Consider the following 25155-nt stretch of genomic DNA (forward strand, 5'->3'; position numbering starts at 1 on the left):
CAAATCATATATTTCTACATCAATTTATGTATTATGTAGCTATCTATTGTGCAAGTCTGTGAGACTTCTGTAACCTCTGAGGGTCTTGTTAGTCCAGTTTGCTGAAGTGCTGGCTTTTCTCACTCAACAAACAGTGAGAAGAAGCCTGATAATTTAATTTGATTCCTACTCTCCAGAAGAGGTATGACAGCTTTAACTGTCCTCAAAAGCCAAATTTATGAACTAGTCCCCTGCTCTTAACTAGATTAGTTCCTTTTCCATTACATGCTTAAAGTAGGGCAGCTGTCTGAGCTGTTGGTTGTAAATTTGCTAATGTCTATTTTGTTAATCTCAGATACAAAAGCAGCAGATAACAGGATCAGCGTTTCAGGACCTAGGGTTTTCACAGGCTGAGAGGAGCAGGGAAGGGCAGGTGGGGTGAGGGATTTAAGAGATGGCAGGGAGTGTTACATTGGAGAACAGGGGATGACTTCCGCCATTAATCTTAGTTAATTGCCAAGAGTTTTAATCTGAGTTATTAATACTGAAGTCAAGCCCTTAATACAGTGTTTATGCTTTGGCATTGGCTGCTGTGTTAGGAGAGAAATTTAGGAGGGAGAAAAATTTGTGTGTGTGTGAATGATATAAATATATTTCCATTGATGCCTTCCAAACATTTCCCTAGGTTAATGTTCAGGTCTTCACCTTTTGCTGTGGGGTGGTTAGGAATGATAGACAAATAACAATAAATCCGAATGATATGCCTAGGTATGGCAACAGCAGTAAATCTGGATAATATTACTCCAGCATAAAAAATACTTCACAAAAGGAAATACTAGATTATGGGATAAAGTATGAAATAAAAGAAGGGGAAATCAGGAGGTAGGAAATGGAAGAGGAAAGAAGAAAAAAGAGAGATGAAAGAGAAAGATACCTTTTCTCTGAAAAACTTCTAGGCAATAGGAAAATGAACTGTTTATACAAATAATAAGGTACAAAAGATGATTTAAGATTGTATATTCCATTATTGTAGCTCTAATCACTGGAAGTAAACAGATGGAAAATAGAAATGACTAAGAAGTATTTTATTTTATTTTCCCTCTGCCTTTGGCTGTTCCACTCATGTTAGTCTCTCTTTATATATTAAGTCTATTTACTATTCTGTGATACTTTTCAATGTGAAATTGCAGCTAACTATACTAATTATGAGTATTTTAGCTATCAAAACATTGCTTGCAATTCCTTAAGGGGAAATCTTTAATACACAGATAAGATTCAAAACAAAAAAAATGTCATTTTGGGCTGGTGCCGCGGCTCACTAGGCTAATCCTCCGTCTTGCGGCGCCGGCACACCGGGTGCTAGTCCCGGTCGGGGCACCGGATTCTGTCCCGGTTGCCCCTCTTCCAGGCCAGCTCTCTGCTGTGGCCAGGGAGTGCAGTGGAGGATGACCCAAGTGCTTGGGCGCTGTACCCCATGGGAGACCAGGAGAAGTACCTGGCTCCTGCCATCAGATCAGCACGGTGCGCCAGTTGCAGCGCGCAGGCTGCGGCGGCCATTGGAGGGTGAACCAATGGCAAAGGAAGACCTTTCTCTCTGTCTTTCTCTCTCACTGTCCACTCTGCTGTCAAAAAAAAAAATGTCATTTCAAGGTTGTATGTTGTATTCTCCATATATTTGGAAAAAATTAGAAAAAGTTTTATATTAAGAACATATAGCACTCAAAATTATGTTAGCTTTTACATGCATATCTTAATGTCTGATGACAGTGCATACTCAACGAGTTGGATATTACTCATTTGTCTACACATATAAATTGCAAATTTGTCTTTGAGATATCTTTCTTCTTTGTAACAGTATGTTCTTTTTGTCATTGACTTTAAATGTAAACATAAAAAACATAAAAATTAAATAGTATTTATTTGTTTCATTTATCCACTACTTTTTACACATAGTAGCTGGTTACTGAAGGTTCAAAAAATCTACAGGTATCAAAAGTTTTTATTTTAGTTTGTAGGCTGAGCAGAGCCAGTGAACATTTTGAAGAGGGCACTGATGTGATCCAAAGGATGTTAGCACTGGGCCCTTGAAAGGTGTTGATATAGAGTTGTGATGGGAGTGCAGATGCACCTTTACTGTGTAGCTGAGCCATGCATCAGTTTTCATCTTTGTATACAGTCTTTCATCATGGGTCACAAAAGGAATCATTTGAAATGTATGATACTGCATATCCAGTAAAACGTTAAGTAGTCAAATGGGTTCTTGAAGAAAGGACACCTTTTTTCTAAAAAAAAAAAAAAAAAAAATCTTTTTTTAAGAATTCTAATTTAGGTTCATGGCCTCAGATATTTTTCTTAATTTTCCAAGGTTTTTCTTCAGATGAATCATGGAAACTTGGGCTTCTAACCCTTCCAGTGGTTGTAGGTGTGTGTGTGTGTGTGTATGTGTGTATGTGTGTATGTGTACATGCATGTTTGCACACATGACTCTGTGAGGGGGGTATTTTTGTGTCTACCAGGGGTGGCAGGGCATTGTAACTATTGAAGAAGTTCATAATGCCAGGTTACACTGTGAAAAGTCACAGAGCCTAGATTCAAACTCAGGGTTTTATTTGTTTTTGTTTATTTTTTTCATTTCTATCCCAGTGAATATTCCATTATTTCATGCCATCATTTTTACAGTACAACACTGTATCATTCTCCCTATTCAGTCATTAACTGATCAGGTTAGGGCAAGTGTACAGGTACAGAGGTACTATTAAAATTTTAACTTTGAACTTAATTCTCTGCTGCCTAAATCATCAATTTTATATTTGTAGCTCTATTAATAAATTGTTTTGGCATGTATTCAGAAGCATGTTATTTCTGTATAGTATGGTATATATGTATAATGTGCATTTAATTTTTGCATGTTTATAAATAAAATTTAATGTTTATTCATTCATTCATTTTTAAAGATACAGAGAGACATCTCCCATCTGACAGCTAGACTGAGCTGTCACAACAGCCAGAGTGAGCCAGGTGGTGGGAACTCAGTCTAGGTTTCCCATGTGAGTGGCTTGAACCCAAGTACTTGACCTTCACTGCTTCTTCTCAGGATATGTGGTAACAGGAAACTGGAATTGGGAGAAAAACCAAGACCTGAACTCAGGCACCCAATATGGACTGTGACCATTCCAAGTAGTGTTTTAACCACTGTGTCAAACACTAGTCCCAAATTTAATATTTAGAAGTGGTTATGAGTTCCATAGAAAGTTCATGGGATGCATGGGTTAAGATTTTTTTTGCATCACAAGAGACCTTGGAAGTTGTGGGCTATCTTCCACTACTTTTCCAGGCCATAGCAGAGAACTGGATTGGAAGAAGAACAGCTGGGATTTGAACTGGCTGCCATATGGGATGCTGGCACTGCAGATGGCAGCTTTACCCTGTACGCCACAGTGCCTGCCCCTCGTATGTATTCTGATTCTAAGACAGCGCATTACTAAGTGTTGTTATCACCATTTTAAAGATAAGAAAACTGAGAAAGGGCAGGGAAATTGCCAGAGTCATGTAAGTAAGGAGATAGTAAATGGTATTAACCATAAACTTTTAAACAGTTATTGAGAAATTTAATTTACATATCAGTTCTGCTTTAATTATGATTCAAATTACAGAAAATGCATATCAGTTTAGAATTCAGAGTTGTAATTTATAGGCTCAGATGTTAAGTTGAGAAATTTATGGCAATGGAATTAAATTGAAAACAGCAACACATAAATGTGAAGTTCTAGTAAACTTTATTTTTAAAGAATTTATTTATTTGAGAGGTAGAGAGACAGAGAGACAGAGAGACAGAGAGAAAGGTCTTCCATCTGCTGATTCACTCCCCAAATGGCCGCAACTGCCACAGTTGAGCAGATCCAGAGCCAGGAGCCTTCTCCGGGTCTCTTACGTGGGTGCAGGAGCCCAAGCACTTGGGCCATCTTCCACTGGTTTCCCAGGCCTTAGCAGAGAGCTGGATCTGAAGAGCTGCAACCAGAACTAGAACTGGTGCTCATATGGGACTGTGGTGCTGCAGGCGGAGGCTTAGCCTACTATACCACAGTGCTGGCGCCTCTAGTAAACTTTAAATAACATCTGGGCTTCTAGTGACTAAGTATAACATATAATTATTATGTTTTATATAATAATATAATTATTCTATCTGAAATATAAATATTAAGAACTTTAATCCATCTCATTGTTTTAAATATTGGGCTCCGAAAATTATTTGTGGGTTGATTTTTGGACATATAGATACTATGCAGGGGCCTGTGCTTAGGAACAGTTATGAAGCTTACATATTTTCCTTAAACAAAGGAATGAAGTAAAACCAGTGGTAGAAAATGAGTCAGCAGATTACTCAATATTAAACTATTAAAATTGCTTGTAGTACCTAATCTGTGAAACCAAACCAGAAAGAAGGGTTCCATCTGGAGGCTAGGATTATGACACAGTCTCCAATTACATTTCCCAAGTACCAGAGCTCTCAGATTCACTATAGAGAAGTTGTAATTTTTAGTTTAGGATACTGTTGGCATAGCCATGTAATTTACTGTCTATAATTCCCCCTTAAAACCCAGTTTTTGGAATATTTCATCATCGTTTTAGACTTCAGTGAAATTTATCTGGAATTCACTGTTTATTTCCCAGGCCAGCCTCTCCCAGAGCCTGAGTTTTCAGTTTGATCTATGGTGCAACTTATTCTACTTGTCAGCTTTATCTCTTGATCTGTTGGAAAATAGTGTGTTCAAAATTATCCTACAAAATACAACCCTGCAATGGTTTCTAAAGTCCCTTTCAGGTATGTTAGTGAAAACGGAGTTAAACAACCATCCTTTTTTAGACAAATCCCTAGTGCATGAGTGGTGGGGGTTGAAGGGCCACCTCTAAGTGTACCCCTCACTCTTGCGCCCCTTTCCTGTCCTGTAGGAGGCCAGGCTTACTCAAGATGTACCCGAGAACCTCCCGTGTTACTGGGATATCTTGAAATGCTGTCGTGTCATGGCACACTAACATTATTGTTGCTGCTGTTCTGTGGCTGGGCAAAACCTCTTTACCCAGTTATAAGAAACAGTAGTGCTCTCTTACCCCAGAGGTTCTTCTGTGTACTCCCTGATTGATGTATGAAAATCACAGTGCTCCTTTCAACTGTTGTTTGTATCCACTGTCTATATTCCTGCTAAACTAGGCTCTTTTTGCCTTTTACTTGTTCAGCCTCTTATTTGGTGAGGTATTAAGTCCTTTTACTGTAATATCAAATACATTGTTCCAAAAACTAAAAAAAAAAAAAAATAGTACTGCTAATAGTAATGACACTGAAGATGAAAATCTAATGGTAGTTCCCAGAGCTGGGGAGAGGACTGTGGGGAGAGGCAGAGAAAGTTGATTGACGGGCTCTGGGTTTTAGCTAAATTGGAATAAGCTGTTCTGAGGTTCTGCTGCAAGCAATGGTACTAGAGATAAAGTTGATGATACTGTCTAGTTCTCTTTCAAAAAGCTAGAAGCTAGGATTTTGGATGTTTTCACTCTGAAGAAATGTTAAGTGGAAGAAAGGATAAATCTAGTTCCTCTGATTGGACATTACACAATATATAAAAATAACAAAACATCATATAGTACCCCATAAATATCATTTTTATGTCAAAATTTTCTTAGAAAAAATAAAAAATAGTAAGTTTATATAATTGAAGGCATAGAAAAATATTCATGAAAACTGTGTTTTAAAGCTTAAAATATTTATAGTAGTTTTTCTATTTTTTTTGAAAATATTTATTTGTTTGAAAGTCAGAGAGTTAGAGAGAGACAGCTTCCATCTACCAGTTCACTCCCCAGATTGCCACAATGGCTGGACCAGGCTGAAGCCAGGAGCCAGGAGCTTTATCCGGGTCTCCCATGTAGGTGCATGGACTGAAGGACTTGGGCCATCTTCTGCTGCTTTCCCAGGCACATTAACAGGGGGCTGAATCAGAAGTCAGGTAGCCAGGACTTGAACTGGTGTCCACGTGGGGTGCCTTTGTGGCAGGCAGCAGCTTTACCTGCTCTGCCACAACTCTGGCTCCTGTGTTTCTAATTTTTGATAAGCACTGCTTGTTTTGAAATCTTTAGAGTTTGGATTAATTAATAGTATTAATAACATATAACATTACAATATTACAGATGAGTATTTATTATAATTTGAAAATTATGAGTATTAGAATTTTCATTTTTAATGTATTGGAAAAAATAGCACTTAAACCCATTTCTCCTCTACATTTTTGCTTAAAAATGTTTTCAGGAAATTTATACACAGGAAAATGAGCAACACTTGTCAATAGACTCTTATGTCAAGAGAAATATATCCATGTTTTTAGAAAACTTCATGACTGGATATTCCCCACCTGCTAGGAATTTATTAGAATATATTTGGGAGGGGAAATAAATAAAACCTAAAAACTATAATCCAAAACAGAGTAAGCAAAATTCAATTAATTAAAAAAATAAAGCCAGAGTGGGTTCTAATTTCTAATTTGATTTTCCACTACTTTTTGGCCTTGAAATCTATGACAGCACTATACTATACTTACTATAAATACTATATCTGAAGAAATAAAGTAATTCATATTCTTAGTAATATGTGAATGTGTTACAAATAATCTCTAACATGTGTTATATATATAGCAAAGGATATTATAGAATTTATGCATGCATGTGAGAATATATACATATTTGAAAACTCCACTGTTATAATTCTGCATTAAATCATTGGTAGCTTTAAAAATGTGTTAGAATTAGGACATGACAGGCAAAAAATAAAATAAACCATTTCTTTATTGAGTGTTTTCTGGCAGTCTTTAAGACCCAAAATATTTAATACAAAGTCATCAACATGAGAAGTAAAATAAAGAAATATTTAAGTATCATTTCGAGCCAGTAGTAGAAGAATTGTCACAGAAGTGTTGCCTCATTAATTACCAGATTAATGTGCTGGACATTAATTACTATTTAAGTTATTACAGAATAATACTTCAGACCAGGTATTAAGGTTAGAATTTGAAAAGGAAGAGAGATATGAATGAAACTTGTAAGATTTATTTGGGTAGAGAAAATAGGAAAGTTTACTTTTTTAAACTTTTATTTAATAAATATAAATTTCCAAAGTACAACTTTTGGATTATAGTGGCTTTTTCCCCCATAACCTCCCTCCCACTCGCAACCGTCCCATCTCCCGCTCCCTCTCCCATCCCATTCACATCAAGATTCATTCTCAATTATCTTTATATACAGAAGATCAATTTAGTATATACGAAGATTTCAACAGTTTGCACCCACACAGAAACGCAAAGTATAAAGTACTGTTTGAGTTCTAGTTATGCTGTTAATTCACATAGTACAACAATTAAGGACAGAGATCCTACATGGGGAGTAAGTGCACAGTGACTCCTGTTGTTGATTTAACAATTGACACTCTTATTTATGATGTCAGTAATCACCCAAGGGTCTTGTCATGAGCTGCCAAGGCTATGGAAGCCTCTTTGAGTTCGCCGACTCCGATCTTATTTAGACAAGACCATAGTCAAAGTGGAAGTTCTCTCCTTCCTTCAGAGAAAGGTACCTCCTTCTTTGATGGCCCATAGGGACAGTTTATGTTTGTTCCAGGACAGTGATGCACTTTCTTTATTTAGCAAATTTTGAGTTCTACTTAGGGGGGGAAATAAAGAATAAATCTAAATCTTAAGCAGTTCTGGAGTGTCTGGTATATTGGACTAACAATAGTGAATATTTAGCAAGGATATTTTGTTCTCTTTCTGAAGCTTAAAGTTAAAACAACCTGTGTCCCACCAGACAAAATAGTTTTACTCACTTTTGTTTTCTAATTTTGTGCTAGGACTTCATGAAAGCAGTTTGCTTTTCTCTAAGTGTTAGCTTAGTGACAGGCAGTCCTATGCTGTTGGAAAGACTGACGGCCAGATCAGCAGCAGCTGGGGCTAACTCAGGAACCGCTCCATTGGGGCAAGACAGTGAAAAGTGGCCCCAACAGTATGTGATGACGAAGTGGAGTTGGTTGTGCAGCAGGGGAGACAGGAGGGAGCCCTTCAGGAAGATGCCACGTGCTTAAGGCTTGGAAACCTTCAGTAGGGAGTGGGAAACACCGGATGTGGCAGAAAAGGCAGGACTGGACAAGCAGGCTGGAGAGGCTTCTCAGGTCACTGACAGTTTGGGACTGGTTAAAGGACTGAGGATCACTTCTGCCTTACTTTAATATCACATATTTTCTCTCCCGTGGAAAAAAACCAGTATTTATTTTGATTTTTTTTAACTCAGAAATAGCCTCTTGGCCTCTTCTTGGCAGAGCATTCTTATTTTCCAATGCTTTGCCATTTTTGTTCTCATGAAATCTACAAAAACTCAACTATGTGAATAATGCACAACTAGAATGGGGGGAGGGGGAGTGGAGGGAGAAAAATAGTTAGCTGTGCTTTGGGAAATCGTAACACTGTTAACTTGCTGCAGTTATTTTCAACAGCTTCGTTCTTAGAAGAGTTATAAATTAGTAGCTATTGGAGATGTCTCCCTTTCTTCTTCTTAACAGCAGGGGTTTTGTAAATGGATGAGGGTCTGGAGGGTCTTATGAGCCATTGTACTTGAGGAATGGCTGTTACAGAACACACTGAATACTTTCAGAGTAATAGTACATATAGTAACTACTGAAATTTTAAATATGCTGGGAAAGTATGCATGGAGATATGATACATTTTGGCTGTATTCTACAGCTGTCTTCAGAATCGCCGATGCAACAAGTTGTCTTATGATGACCATTTTGTTAAAAAGAATGTGAACAGATATTGAACAAAATAAGTACTGAGTGAGATGGTTTTAGGAATGGAAGTTTTGTAGACCCACTTGAAACCGTGACTATCCAGAGCACGGCCCTGGCATGATTGCTGTTCTTCTCCCTTGTTAATAATAAAATTTGACTACCATCAGCTGTGTAGCTTTTTAAACTAGAAGAAAACTCACAAATTATACTACTTGTAAATTGGTTTATTTTTCACAAAAATTTGTAACAGGGCCACAAGTTTACTAATGGAAGGCAGTTTTAGTCTAGATTTGATCAGCTTGTTCAAGAGAGAACTTGGGTTAGGAGAGAATTCAAATGGGTTGCATACCTTCTACATACCAGCTGTGTTACATTCGTTTCTTATTTAATCCTCATAAACAGTAGGTTCTCCATTATGTTCGTGGGAAATTAACAGAAGTTAAACAGCTGCTGAGTGAGAAAGTTTTAACTCGGTTTCTTGACATCAGAGCTTTTGCTTACCTTGGATTTAGTAATTTATAATCTGCCAAGAAGTAAGCTCTGGAGGTGCTGAAGAGATTGAGATTCTATGTATTTGTTTCTGTTTGTAATGCTTATCATTTATGCTCTTTTAATCTGCTGTGTTAGCCTGCACTTTCCCAGGAAGCCCTCCATAGAGATAGGGATTATGGCAGTATGGTCACCCACCTGGGACGGTGACAGCTGCTGCAGCTGAATCCAGCCCTTGTCATCATTAATGACCTGCACTTGACACTTTATTCCAGCATCCTTGTTTGGTATACAATGTATTGCATTAGAATAATTACTACCTGTCACCCTCTATTTAACAGACAGCTTTTTGTCATCCCTGACATACAAGCATCATGTGATAATGTGCCCAGCCCTTGTGATCTCTTGGATGCTCATTCTGTTTGTGGGTGATTCCTTCTTTTGTCATTTATTCAAATGCATTTCAGACCTGAACTGATGAATTTTCATTCTGTCACTCATATTCAACAGATTCTTCTTGGTTTTGAAGTAATAGCTGCACATTTCTGGAGGAGTAATCTTTTTTTTTTTTTTTTTTTTAATATACAGCCTGGTCTGTAGACTTAAGAGTCTCTTTTCATCTTGCTAAAAAATACTGGAGAGCGAAAGGAGAAATCAAAGAAAGGAGCAGTAGCGGTGATTCAAGGAAATGATGATGTTGATGAAATTAAAAGGTTATCAGTCATGCATGGAGAGTATTATAAAGTCTGTATTAAAACTTTGCTTCAATTCCAGGATCTGGGTTACTTTACAAGACTTTTGTTTTCTTCTCCCCTCTCCCTTCCCTTTCTTCTTTGCATTTACTTGAAAAAGGAAGGAGGAGAGAGAATTCACTACATTACTGAAAGGGAAAAGGAAGTAACCTACATCACTGTAATCCTGAGTTGAAGTCATCATAGTGTTTTCGTGTTCCTGATGGGTTTAGAAATCCCTTTGTTGCAGAGGTTGAGGATGGAGAGTGATTTTAGATTTACATTGTCTTTGTTTTGTTTGCGAATACATTCATAGGCATCTGTTAGGGTTCACTTTACTTAGGAGTGAATCCAAAATTGTGCTTCTGAATTTCTGTGTATCTTAATTTGACATGTTAGGAAAACAAAATAAATCATGACTAAAATTTACAGTAACATATACTTTGTGTTTATTATGTGACACACCCCAGCTTTATTGACGAAAGTCCATATTGAAATATCAGCTTTTACATTTACCAGCTGATTAGCATTGAGCAAGGTGTGTAACCTCTCTGAGCCTTTTTCTTAAACAGAATTTTGTAAGCAAGTCTTCTTATCTGAACTACAGGATAGAGAAAATAACTTGAGGGACTATTTTCTCAATTCTCCAAATGATGCTACAAAATTGACTTAAGTCTTGGGTGAGAAGTTAGTTGTTCATACACGGTAGATGCCTTTGAGCATTAGGGTTTAAAGCACTTCCGGAACTCTGATTAAGAAAGGCTAATGAGAAAAATAAAATATTTCTATGTTGTTTGCCACTATTTCCCCATTAGTTGAAAAAGATTTGGGCATTGCAAGCTAGAAATGAGTTCAGTCAGCTGACAATTGCCTTAGTCTTAAACTATTACTCAATAAAAAGGAGATTTCTCTAGAGCTAAAATTAGTTTCTTGACTATGTACCTTCAGTATAAAGTGTAATTTTATAACAATAATGAACAAAGGTGACAGAAATCTATTTTGACATAGGCTTATTCAAATCTCTATTTGTGAAATTGAGTTACATGTTACGGGAAGTAGTATTTTTTTGCTTTATGATATTTGTACGTAGGGTACCTTAAAGTAGATACTAATTATCATGCATACCTATACAGTTATTTCAATAAATTGTGTCATCACTCAGAAGTGACCTTGTTAGGTGAGGGGGAAGGCAAGAGAGACATACAGGGCCTCCTGAGAGCAAGTGGAGTGAGGCGTATCAGGAGAAGACACTAAAGATTTATTGTCTGTGGCAAAGGAAACACAGATCTCTGCAGGAGCGGTAAGTGTTTTTGACATCACCCACGGTAAAGGGTGATTGGAAGCCATAGGTTGGAAAATGTTCTGCTGGTGCAAAATAATAAACGTTTTAATGTTGTTTATATTATGAGTTGGCCTTGCTGTTTAGTCTTTGTAGCTCTTAAAACGAATGATGGTCATGCCAAAGCAATCCTTATAAATAGGACCTTGCTTCCCAAATAATCATATTACCTAATTAATATGTAAGAACAGATTTAGCTATAAGAGAATAAGGTAATGTAGAGAGCAACATGACTACTGTTTACTTCCAGTTTCATATTTTGCTTGTGAGAACTTTCTTCTCTGTTTCCGTGGGTTAGTTTAAAAGAGGATAAGTGTGGATGATTCGTCTAGCCAGAAATTTGAAGATGGGGCACTGTTTTAATCGGAAAAACTGCAGAATTAGCGACTCTAGATAACTTTTTGACGGATAAGTGAGGATTTTGATTCCATTAATTTAGTTGGGTTCTTGTTTGCTTCTGGCCCAAAGAAATAAACAATTTTCTATAGGAGAGTTTCATAACCATTTGTAATATTACCTACATGGTATATAAATCTTTTTTTCTAAGATAATTATTATAGAAAATATTGATTTGAAAGACGAGATGTAGAGCCAGAGCCTGAGCCAGCGCCCTGGTTGCCGAGCATGTTGCTTTTAGTTATCAGCCTCTTTGCCCAGTATATGATAGCTCTGCTGATGTATTGTTTATTGATGAACATAGTTTTCATTGAGAGTTTTTGGGAAATTCATCAAATTCACTGAGTATGTTTTCTTCATAACCCATTTGGAATTATTCCTAATAAAATGATAAAATAGAAAAAAAAAAGGAAACACATGGTGCAGAAAGAAAGGAAGAGAGAGAGAGAAAAAAAGAGCAACAGAAAAAGACAATCTTCCCTCTGCTGGTTCACTCCCCAAAGCCAGGAGCAGGGAACTCTTTCTGAGTCTCCCATATGGATTCCAGGGGCCCAAGTACTTCAGCCATCACCTTCTGCCTCCCGAAGTGTACATTAGCAGGAAGCTGAAATCAGAGTGGAATTGAGACTCAAATTCAGGCCTTGTGTTAAGAGATGTGGACATTTCCAAACAATATCTTTACCAGTGTACCAGATGCTCACCCCTAAATCTTTATTTTAGTAAGAAAAAATGTGACACATTATACTTCTTTTGGTTTTGTATGGCATCTAGATTCTGAGGTTTTAGGATTAGTACCCTTAGTTTGTAGGGCATAAACTTTACAAAAGTGTGTTTGTTTCTCTGACTTTAAGTGGCGGTAACTCTTAAACACACAGATGTTCCAGTACAAAAACCAAAGCAGGGAGGCTTTTGTGATTCACTAACTATTCCATTTATTTATTTAAGTTGGGAAGTTCATAAGAGCTATAGGAAAACTACTTCCTCAGATGTTTGAAATTATATAGGAAAATAGATTTGGGATACACACACACACACACACACACACACTATTTTCCCACAGTGGCGTTGATATTCTCCTAAGATATTAAGGATCCAAGTTTTGATTTTCCCAAACTGATGCAATGTAATTGTAGTGGTTGCTATGATGTGCTACCACATCCACCTTCAGGATGGACATACTTATTTTATCATCTGCCAAAAGGCTTGGCCACTGACAGCTTACAGTTGAAACCCTCTCGGAAATTTCTCCTCAATACCAGCGTACACCACTCCCTCTGGAGCTGTCTACCTTAAGTGATTAATTGATGTGTTGCATCAATTAGTTGATGCAAAGATTTGGCCCCTGCCTTAATCAAGCACAACTTGAAGTGCCCCTCTTGCTTCAGAACTCCCCACGGGTCTTGCTGAGACCTCATATTAATAAGTGCACCACAAAACAAATTCTCCCTTTGCCTTGTCTTACTTTTTTAGAAGAAAGAAGAGTTGTTTCTAAAAGCACTCCCAATTAACTTCTTACACAGAAATCTTCATCTTAGAGTCTGTTTACAGAGGCACATGACCTCTGGCAACTTGTCTTACTATCTTTCTGTATCTGAGTTACATTCCTGATTGTACTGTTTACTAACTCTGTGTATCCTTGAGCAAATTCTTAAACTCTCTGAAGTTCATTTCTCTTTCTAAATATTTTAAACACCACTTGTCTTACAAAATTGTTTAAAGATTAAATGATAGAATGAAGGACATAGCTTAGTGATGGGAAATCACAAAGTTCTTAATAAATATTTGGTATGAGTTTGAGCCTACTTATCATTGTATTTCCAAAACTCTGTCCCTGTTTTTCAAGTTCGTGCCCAACCTGCATTTTGTCATTTTATATATTCTAATTTGGAAGAGTTTGCTCTCTCATTTCAGTTTTTTTTCTTCTTCCTAATTTTTAGGGTATTATGTTGGGGACATATCATGTATATATATATATATGTACAAGAACAGGAATGTTCAAGCAAGACATACTTATGATGGCCAAAATGAATTTAACTTATGTGTTGTAGTTGATTTAGTTCAGACATTTTTAACTACAAGGGGATCCTTTAGCCATTCTCATCACATCACAGGGATGACTATGTCTTTTGGGCAGAGATGCCAAAGGAATCCTACAAAAAGAGTTGGAAAGGCTGGGATACAAAGGTGTCTGACAGCAACTGAGCATTTTGGTCTCATCTGGTTTGTATTGGTGATCTCAAGTACATAGTAGGCTTAGTGAAATTGCTTTTGCAGCTTTATTTTATATCATATAAACACATACCCTGTTCCATTTTTGTGATAATTAAATGGGTTAATGAATGTGAAACCCTTGACTGGAATAGAGTAAATGCTGAATATTATCAGCTATTTTAATCATGCAGAGCAATGCATAGGTGATCTGGCATTTCCTCCAATAAAATGATGTAATTTGGATGGTAGTTGACCTGAAAGTCTAGAAGCTGAAATTGCAATTCTAATTCAAGGCATAGGATTATTCCATAGTTAGATTAACTTCTGCTGTATCCAGAAACTTAGTGGCATATTCCTGTGAAGTAGATTACCACACTAGACTCTTCTGTTCACATTGCTTAACCTACTGAGTGGTCTTCCGCTGGGGCAAGAAAGCTCTGCTTATTTGCTTTCTTACTGTTGCCTTCAGTGGGCAATTTTTAGAAGAAGGAATGTGGCAGAACAGCAAAGGATCCCCAGTGCGTATGACTTGGGTGGCTCTAGTGTGGAATAATCTCTCTCGAATAAAACTTCTTGACATTAATCCCAGATTCACAAGTTAAAAGCAGTGTTTTAAAAACCAAAAAATAGGGCCTGGTATTGTGGTACAGTGGGTTAAGCTGCAGCCTGTGGTGTCCACATCCCATATGTGTGGTGGCTCAGGTCCTAGCTGCTCAACTTCTGATGCAGCTCTCTGCCAATGTACCTGGGAAAGCAGAGGAAGATGGCCCAAGGGCTTGGTGCCCCTGCACCCACCTGGGAGACCTGGAGGAAGCTCCTGCTTCTGACTTTAGCTTGGCCTAAGCCCAGGTAGTTGTGGCCATTTGTCAAGTGAACCAACAGATGGAAGATCTCTCTCTGTTCTCCCTCCCTCCCTTCCTCCTTCCCTCTCCCTCTCTCCGTCTCCCTCTTCCTCTCTCCCTCTCTTATGTTCCCTCTCTCCCTCCAACACTGGCTTTAAAAAAACTAAATCTTAAAACTGCAACCTTGAAATTTTTTTTAAAGTTTCTAAGAAAAAAAACCCAAAAGTATGTTTCAAAGAAAATTTAAGAATAGAAAGTAGTGATGTCATTAGGTAATTAAGAAACAACACTGAGGTTTCAGTGTATTTCTCTAATTTCCTATTGGCAGGAGACACAGTGTAAGCTGAAACTCAGACTCTGGGGAAGAAACAGTGGGCTTGAAATGAGACTGAAAGGGGTGGAAGAGCATCAACAGTGGTGGGCACGCTTAATGTAGGTCAAGGTTAGTGGACTACTGAAATTAAAATGGCCAACACAAAGCATGTTACACCAAACTTGAACCTGACGTTTATCCACCATGTGGGCCACAGCTTAGGTCAGTGACTATTTCTATATTGTGTAGGGTACTTTTTGTTTCATTGTGAAGGCTGCTTAAAATACCTTTTATTTGTCACACAAATTAGAAATACACAGTACAGAACTCTTGTCCAGAACCCTCCTCAGCCCACCAGCAGAACAGTGCCTTATTTTTTGGTGTGGTGCCAGAATCTGATACTGTAAAAATATGAACATTTTCCTCCTACTGCAGCAGTTTAAAATGGTCTTGTGATTTAACGGCTTTTAATGAGTATAACATTAGTAATTATTCTTATATATAATACAATATATTAACTACCATGGATAACAGAGTAGCAATACTTAAAGTAATGTGCCTCTTTTTCAGCATTATTTAAATTATTCTGTAGGGACTGAATTGGTTATAGAGAGCTTGGCATGAAAATGAAAAAGTATTTTGGATTCATCTACTGGGTTTGAATTCTAGAGCTCTCCTGTTTTCCTATGATTCTGTTTCTATTCTGTGGTTCACAAAGATACCCTCTAGAGTAAAATATTTTGTAATTTGTATGGGCAGCACTATCAGTGGCATTAGACTTTACAAAGCTTCTGGCAGATTTTAATTAGCTTGATTCAGACTCAGAAATGATTGACACTTTGCCTTCAGACTTAGCAAGAGAACTTGCCTTTTGTTTAATGTTCTTTCCTTTTGACCATCCCTCTCTGTGTGTTCAATAATAATGTTTATAATCAACCTCCTATGTTCAGTAGTAGTGTTTATAATCAACCTCATGCTAATTTTGACAGTTAAAATATCAGATTTGTAGAAATAAGAAATGGGTAGGTTCATCACTTATAAGTGAAAACAAGATAAAATATTAACCTGGCATCAAAATGTTATTGTTTTTTACTTAAAAGCAATGCATTATTTTTCACTATTAGAGGGGTTTCAGAACACTGGCTTAGGGCTAGGTACACATGGATGCTCAATAATTGTATATACTTAATTGTTCAAGTTGTTACGTTGTTAGTGAATAACACATGACATTTAATTTATTTTTAGTGAAACATCCATATTGTTTAAGAAAAGCCCAGCAAGCAGTATCTCTGTCAGGGTGGATACAAGTTGAAGAGTTAGGGAAAAAAGGCGGCCAAGTACGTGGCGTAAAAAATTGCTCCCAGATAGACAATTTTCTGTGGCTGCACTACAGTGACATTGAATGCAGATGTGTCCAAATGCAGTTGATCAGAAAGCAGCCAGGGCAGGTGTTGTGGTTAAGCTGCCACTTGGCCAACCACATCCCATTTCAGAGTTCCTGGTTGAGTCCTGGCATTGAGTCCTGGCACCTCTTCTTCCTATCCAACGTCCTGCTAATGCACCTGGGAGGCAGAAGATGATGGCCCAAGTGGTTGGATTCCTGCCACCTACAGGGGAGCTCTAGATGGAATTCTTGGCTCCTGGCTTCCATTTGGCCTAGTCCTGGCTGTTGCTGCCATTTGGGAGTGACCCAGTATATGGAAGATCTCTCTGTCACTTTGCCTTTCAAAAGTAAATAATAAATCTTTAAAAAGAGAGAAAGAAAGGAAAGAAGGAAACCAGTAACACTAGCCTGTAGATACTGCATGCAGTCTTCTGAAGACTTTCTGCATTTCTGAGTGTTTTACAGAATTGCATGGGATTGAGTTTCAAAGAACTTAATTGAGCCAAATGTGAATCTTCTGAGGTTTTCCTGTTACTGGTAATTACCTCATTAAGAATGTGAAATGGGCACCTTGTTTTCTTAATGTTACTGTGGAGACACACTGATTGATTTCTAGTCCTCATAACTAAATTAAAAGCTTAATTAAATTTGAGGGTGTTTTTAAACTACATAAAATTAGGGCTAATTTATTTATTAATTTTCTTAAGAGTAAAGCAAGAACACTAATACATTTTTCTTTCTTTGTAACATAAACTGAGAAAAGCAAGGCTTTCAAATGACTGAATAAATGCACCGTCAAATTATTCACTGCTTAGTAATTTTGTGCCCAGCATTGGGCAAGAGATAGAAAAAATACAGTTCTTGTCTAGGTAGGAATGATTATAAGTACAAAAAGGTCATTATAATCCACATGCAATAAATAACCAGAGCTTAACATGAATTAGTTTAAATAGTATACAATTATTTTTAAATTAATTGCTTGCTAATTATTTTTTGTGTTAATTTTTTCTTTCCAATTTTTTAGGTTATTATATGATTTTTATTCCTTTTGCCTTATTTCTCAGTCTCTGAGACCAACTTGAATACTTTTGAAATATTCCACTAATTCTTTCCATTGGCAATTATATATGAGTTTTTATGAAGAAATAGATTATTTTAAAGAGAGAACGTTTTATAGAATTAGAAAAAATGTGAGAACATTTTGGTTGTTCACTTGGGTTTTGGACATGAGATTAAAGGGAATACTTCTTGTATGAAAAACACATAAGCTAAGTTCTATAGTAGTTTAACCAATTTTAGCATTGAATTATGAACGAGAACAGTAATGATTTTGAAGAAATTGGTGAAATTTTGCTGACAGAAGGTCTGAAAATAAAACAGGTAAATGCCATTGTATCATTTGAACATTTATGGGGAGTGGGAGGGATCGGCATTGTGGAATAGCCGGTACAACCACCACCTGCAGTGCTGGCATCCCACATGGGTACTGGTTCTGGTCCTGGCTGCTCCACCTCCCATCCAGCTCCTGTCTAATGCACCTAGGAAAAGTGCTTGATGCCCTGCACCCATGTGGGAGACCTGGAAGAAGCTCCTGGCTTTGGCCTGGTCCAGCCCTGGCTGTTGCTGCCAGCTGGGGAGAGAACCAGTGGATGTACTGGGGCCAGATATTTGGCAGTGGTTATGGGCCCACCTGAGATGCCCACATCCTACATCACAGTTCCTCTGTTCACGTCCCTGCTCTGCTTCTAGTTCCAGCTTCCTGCTGGAGTGTCCCATGGGAGGCAGCAGGAGATGGCTCATGAGGGTCCCTGCCAACCATGTGGGAGACTCAGATTGAGTTCCTGGCTCCTGGCTTAGGCCTAGCCAAACCTGGGTGCTACTGACATTTGGGGAGTGAACCAGTGGCTAGAACATATGTCTGTCTGTCTGTCTGCCTTTCAAATAAATAAGTAAATAAAAAAGATTTTATTTTTCTGAATAGAGATTAATTAAAATCCAGCAAAAAAAAAAAAGTCCCTGTGACTAAATAATCATTTGTTGTACTTGTTTAAGAGTGATGATTGAAACATCTGACCCCCTTTCAACAGTAGGATTATCATAGTAGCAGGAGTGACGTGTAGTTACTTCCTGAATTTAGAACTCTGAATAGTATCTGAAAGTTAGAACATGTGATCTCTAACTAGGTTGTACACATCAAATCCTAATTAGTTCCACTTTGTTACAACTTCGAAATGGGATCATAGCCCTGTTGCTTTTCTGTTTGTTGTTGTTGTTGTTGTTGTTTGTTTGGAAAAGGCATTTGTAGCTTAAGAACGTGAGTTCTTTTGGGATGTGTGGTATCTAATGAGAGTACATAAACTAGGGTGTTTCCATTTAAAATGGCTGTACAACAGCTGGACTGGAATGGAAATATACTGCAGATTATTACAGTGAATGTGTGATATCAAGCATCACTTCTACAAAAAGGTAGCCTGCTTACATATAAATGGGCGCAGCATACCCAAAGAAATTTATCTTAAATTTCCAAGTCCTTTAATTTTAAACTTGCTTTAAAATTTCAACACATTGCAGTATCTGCAGCCAAAAGAAATGAGACTTCCTCCCCCCTCTATCCCCCATACCTTAGCCACATAGTTGTACACAGAAATCTGCCGCCTTGCACTTTGGTTTTTACTGTGTTTCCTCATATTAATATTGTGACCCTGCTTTCAGCTTAGCCACTGCTGCTTCCCCCCAGTTTTAGGTTCCCCCTTTGCTGGCCCATTTGGCCTTGATCTTCTTTCACGTTCAGTATTGCTCCCTAGATACTGTGTCCCTAACTCCGCCACTACCTGGTTTTCACATCTATGCCCACCCCTCTCCTCCGCCCCAGGTTTCCTGTATAGTTTCAGGAACACAGCTGATAGATGAACAGTTCAGGTCCCTTGTAAAGGTGGAAACTTAGGACATTGTGGGGTAAGTGGGCAGGTCACTGAATCCAAGACCTCTTTGTGTGGCTGCACCGCCTTGGCCAGCCTGCAGGACATGGTGCTGTTTCAAATGGTCAGGGTGCTGCTTTAAAAGAAGGGAGGAGGGGAGGAGAGCAGAGAATTGTTGAGCTCACGACACTGTTAGAGAGTGTGCGCTCTAATTTGAGGAGCATGTTATGCACCTATCTAAAATGTCTTGGTGGTGGCCAAGGCTGTTCAGTTGTTTTCTGAAGCAGATAAGCTCACATGGTCTGCACTAAGAACTGCCAAATACAAAGATATTTTTGGCTTGAAACTGACTAATGGAGGGTTTCTGTTATAGTTGTTTTGTTTTGCTCTAATTTCTACTTAAAAGTTTAATTTAGAACAACTTTGTGCATTGAACTGTTTTCCCACCTAGAGGTGTTGGACAGCGTAGTTGTTCTACATGGCATTGATTTAGTTTTTTTTTTTTTTTTTAAATAGATTTTTTTTTGACAGGCCTAGTGGACAGTGAGAGAGAGAGACAGAGAGAAAGGTCTTCCTTTTGCTGTTGGTTCACCCTCCAATGGCCACCACGGCTGGCGCGCTGCGGCTGGCACATCGCGCTGATCTGAAGCCAGGAGCCAGGTGCTTCTCCTGGTCTCCCATGCGGGTGCAGGGCCCCAAGGACCTGGGCCATCCTCCACTGCACTCCCGGGTCATAACAGAGAGCTGGCCTGTGATTTAGTTTTTATAATGGGTAAAGACCTGAGCTTCTGTGCCTTCTCACAGTTATTCCAGTAACCCTGTGAAGCAGGTACAGTAATTTTCCAGATGACGCGTTTCCTCACGTGTGTAAGGGAGGATGGTAAGATGAAAAAGATGCATTGCTCCTATTCAATGCCTCTGAAATGGTAGTTGTTTTTTGTTTTTTTTTGTTTGTTTGTTTTTTGTTTTGTTTTGTTTTGTTTTTGTTTTTTTTTTTTTTTTTTTAGATCTAGTTTCTTTATTTGAAAGGCAGAATTAGAGAGAGGCAGAGGTAGAGAGAGAGAGGTCTTCTATCTGCTGGTTCACTCCCCAGATGGCCACAATGGCTGGAGCTGTGCTGATTGGAAGGCAGAAGCCAGGAGCTTCTTCCAGGTCTCCCACGTGGGTGCAGGGGCCCAAGGACTTGGGGCATCTTGTACTGCTTTCCCAGGCCATAGCAGAGAGCTGGATCGGAAGAGGAGCAGCCAGGACTAGAACTGGCGCCCATATGGGATGCCGGCGCTTCAGGCCAGGGCTTTAACCCACTGTGCCACAGCGCCTGTCCTTAGATTTGATTTTTAAAGGCAGAAAGAGCCTAATCTTGGACACTGCTATCATCTTATTCAAGAACATTCACCGTCATTGACTAATCACAAAAATACTGTTCTATTAATTGTTCTACATTTTTTATATTGCGGCGTACATCTGTGAGAAAACTCAACATGAATAATGGCTATGTAGTATCTCCCAAAAGCTTGATTCATGATCACATTGCAGTTGAGAAAAAGTAATTTCAAATTTTTTTGTGTAAATTGAGATGGGATAATATTAAAAAATAATTAAGGCAATAATTTTTTCTTTAGAATGTGGGTAAGCAGAGATCATTATACCTTTATTATTCCAAGTTGGATTTCTTTTCAAGATTTTTTTTTTATTTAGTTGAAAGAGTTACAGAGAAACTGAGGAAGAGAAAGACCGAGGAGATCCTCCACCTGCTGTTTTACTCTCCCAGTGGGCACAAGGGCCAGAGTTAGGCCAGGCTGAAGCCAGGAGCCAGGAGCTTCTTCCAGGTCCCCCATGTGGTTGCAGGGGCTCAAGCACTTGGGCCATTTTCTGCTGGTTTCTCAGGCACATTAGCAGGGAGCTGGATTGTAAGTGGAGCAGCCAAATTCCAGCTGTCTCCCATATTGTATGCAGGCGCCTCTGGTGGCAGCCTTACCTGCTGTGCCACAATGCTGGCCCCCTAGGTTGGATATTTTTGAGGAGAATTAGAATTGGATTTTTTTTTCCAAAAAAATCATCATTTCTTTATCGCAATAAGAGTTGTTGTGAGCCATTTAAATAATTATACAATGTTATCTCAAAATAAACGGAGGAAGGGAACTATCATTATATCTTAGAATTGTTTCTATGAACTACATGAAATCTGGTCTGTTGGTATTAATATCACATTAACATGAAAATTGATGAGAATTGTGTTGTAGTAATTATTATAAACTTATTGTGACCCTGAGAATGTAACATTAATAAATTCCTTTAAAAATAAAGGTAGTATTGCCAAATAAGTAAGTAAGCAAGTAATTGTACAAGGCAATGCTTTCTGCATTGCTGTTGCCTCCCTCCTGGAATGTCTCTGTGGCCAGTCTCCCTTCTCTCTTCAGACTCAATCTTAAATTTATAAATTTCATATAAATATGAATATTAAATTCCCAACCCCTTTCTCTTCATTCTGGCACTTTTCAGGAAAAAAACACACAACTATGTGATAGACATGAACAGCATTACTAAACAAAGTAGATTTTATTAACATTTTGCTTATACTTAAAATTGAACAATATATAGATCTTGAAGGCCTTAGTTGGACTTACATATGTAATCTATATTTACTGTGTGGTAGTGTAAATTGATCAAAAAAGAGAAAAAATCTACTGTCTTCAAGATAACAGTCAGAAGCTTACAATAAATTCAAATGTGTATCAGAATATAGCCTATGTTACATATGCATGCTTTTATTCATTCCTTTTTAATATTCATTCAATTGACAGCTTTTTTGCTAGGCACTGGTAGAAATCAGTGAACAAGATAGATCAAGTGTCTTTTCTTTCAGACCTTACCTGTAGTTCAAGAAAAAGACAGTAAATAGATATTCAGAATAACTGTGGAATATGAAATTATATGAAGAGTGATATGAACAAGAATAGTGGGAGAAGCATCCTGTGGGGAGCAATCCGGACTGGACTAAGTTACTCGAATTAGGACTTATTCTATGCATCTGCTCTCCCACAATATGGCGCTGGGAGAGAAGTAAACAGCTTCCGCACAGCTGCCTCCAGTTCAACCAATTAACTGTAGGACTTGCTCCTGATTGGAGAGCAGCGTACTCAGCCGAGTTGGGATTGGCGGAGGAGGACTATAAAGGAGGAGAGAGACGGCATGCACCAGGAACATCTATGGGGAACATCTAAGGGAACCCGTGCAGCCCCCGAGAGAACCGGCCGGCGGTGTGCCGCTCCCCTGCGGAAGTGGGGAATGCGGCCAGGGGGAACTGCCCTTCCACGGAGGTGGAAGGGATAGTAGCCAACCCGGGAAGAACCAGCAGCAAACCCGGGGAGGGCCGAGCAGACGAAAGAACAGCGCAGGGTCCTGTGTTGCTCCTCCACGAAGAGGGGGAGCGACATAATGGTGCCGTGACTCGGATATGAAGCCTAGGCAGGGTTTAGTGTCGTTCCTCCACGAAGAGGGGGAGCGACATAATGGTGCCGTGACTCGGATAGGAAACCTGACTCGGATAGAAAACCTAGGACGGATAGGAAACTTAGGACGGATAGGAAACCTAGGAGGGAAGAAACGGGAAGAACTGGGAAAATATCGGAGAGAGAGACTAGCAAACAGCCTAGGGAAAAGCCGGACGAAAAAGGAGCCGGAAGAAGCTATTGAAAGCCTAGGCATAGACTCGTATACGGACTACGGGGGGAAGCTGGGAGAAATCTCTAAGGTCGAAAGCGAAAGTGAAAGCTAGAACAAACAGACTCGGATGCGGACTGTGGGGAGAGGCCAGGAGAAATGAGGGAGGAATATTGTTGGAAGAAAGCTTGGGGAAACATACCGGGTAGAGAAAAATGTTAGGGAAATTGAAGCCGCGGGGGGCAGGCCAAGGCGGAAACGAAAGCCACTTTGGGATTCTCAAGTTAGCCCGGGAATAGGGGGCGAAAAGTTAAAACCAGAAGCTGAGACGCAAGCCAGATTGGGATCCGTCTGATTAGCCCGGGGAGCAAAGGACGGGAAGCCAAACCGTGGGGCGGAGACGTACGCTGGGTTGAATTCGCCAGGCTAGCCCGGGGAACTTAGATTGAATCCTAGTGGCGGACACGTGAGCTACGCTGTGTTACTCGCGGAAGCCGCCGCGTGCAGAGAGAGCACGGGGCGTGAATAGATAGGGAACGCTGGCGTAGGCCGTGGTTCAGACGCGAAAGGGTTAAGCGTGGAGACCGCGGAGCGCGCGAAGCCGAGCCTCGCAAAGCCGGGAAGCTGCGCAGATGAGAGAGGCGCGCGGGCTGAAGCGGCGCAGAGCCGGGAACCCGCCGGCGGGGCGAGGTGCCGGGAAGCTGCGGGGATAAGAGAAACAGAAGTTTGGAAGTGAAGTAAAAGAGAAATGGGAATGCTGGAAGATAGAAGTGAAATGGGAGAGGTAGGAATGCCCGGAGATAGAGAAATAGAGAAAAATAAGGCCTCCCCTCAACATGCCAATTAGAAGGCTTGGATTCGGTCTGCCCGATTAGTGAGGCGATGAGTACCTGGGCGGCTAGCCGCAGGTCACCGAAGACAGGCACGAATTAACATCAGTAAAGCTTCCCCACAATGCAACAATTAGGAGGCTTGGATTCGGTCTGCCTGATTTAAGGCGGTAAGCGCCAGCAAAGCTCGACCAGAGTATGAGCTGCAGGTCACCGAAGATAGGCACAAACCAACACTAATAAGTCTCCCCCATAATACGGCAATGAGAAGGCTTGGATTCGGTTTGCCTGATAGGTTTTGTAAACACCTGCAGGCAGTTCTAGCAGAGCAGAGCATGCGCTGCAGGGCACCGAACACAGGCACGCATCAGCGCCTAAAAACCTCCTCACAACATGGCGAAGAGAGGACCCGGATTCGGTTTGCCTGATAGGACTTGTAAGAGCCTGTGGCAACTCTAGCAAGTAGAGCAGAGTGTGTGCCGCGGGACACCGAAGACAGGCGCGTATCAACGCCAAAAATAAAAAGAAAGGGGGATCTGTGGGGAGCAATCCGGACTGGACTAAGTTACTCGAATTAGGACTTATTCTATGCATCTGCTCTCCCACAATATGGCGCTGGGAGAGAAGTAAACAGCTTCCGCACAGCTGCCTCCAGTTCAACCAATTAACTGTAGGACTTGCTCCTGATTGGAGAGCAGCGTACTCAGCCGAGTTGGGATTGGCGGAGGAGGACTATAAAGGAGGAGAGAGACGGCATGCACCAGGAACATCTATGGGGAACATCTAAGGGAACCCGTGCAGCCCCCGAGAGAACCGGCCGGCGGTGTGCCGCTCCCCTGCGGAAGTGGGGAATGCGGCCAGGGGGAACTGCCCTTCCACGGAGGTGGAAGGGATAGTAGCCAACCCGGGAAGAACCAGCAGCAAACCCGGGGAGGGCCGAGCAGACGAAAGAACAGCGCAGGGTCCTGTGTCGTTCCTCCACGAAGAGGGGGAGCGACACATCCTATGGTATATTAATAGCAAAATGATAACTTGAAATAGCAAGTTTTATAAAAAAAAACAAAATAAGGAAATAGCAGCTGAGAAGAGTTTACAGGTATTCAGATATACATGAACACTTGAATGTGTTCAGACAGTTGCACACATTAGATTGTCTTCATTTATTATTATTTCTAAGGATACATCATTTATCCAAATACTATCTGAATTAATGCACTTGTGGCAGATAAATTAAATATGCTC

General features: G+C 39.7%; 1 protein-coding gene across 3 annotated transcripts in view; it reads left to right on the forward strand.

The window, feature by feature from the left end:
• ANTXR2 (ANTXR cell adhesion molecule 2) overlaps nt 1–25155 on the forward strand; it is a 157923-nt gene that overhangs the window by 101953 nt on the left and 30815 nt on the right. The window lies entirely within an intron of this gene.

The sequence above is a fragment of the Oryctolagus cuniculus genome, chromosome 8 (genome assembly GCF_051225735.1).
Source record: "Oryctolagus cuniculus isolate XC-2025 breed Fujian yellow rabbit chromosome 8, ASM5122573v1, whole genome shotgun sequence".
NCBI lineage: Eukaryota > Metazoa > Chordata > Mammalia > Lagomorpha > Leporidae > Oryctolagus > Oryctolagus cuniculus.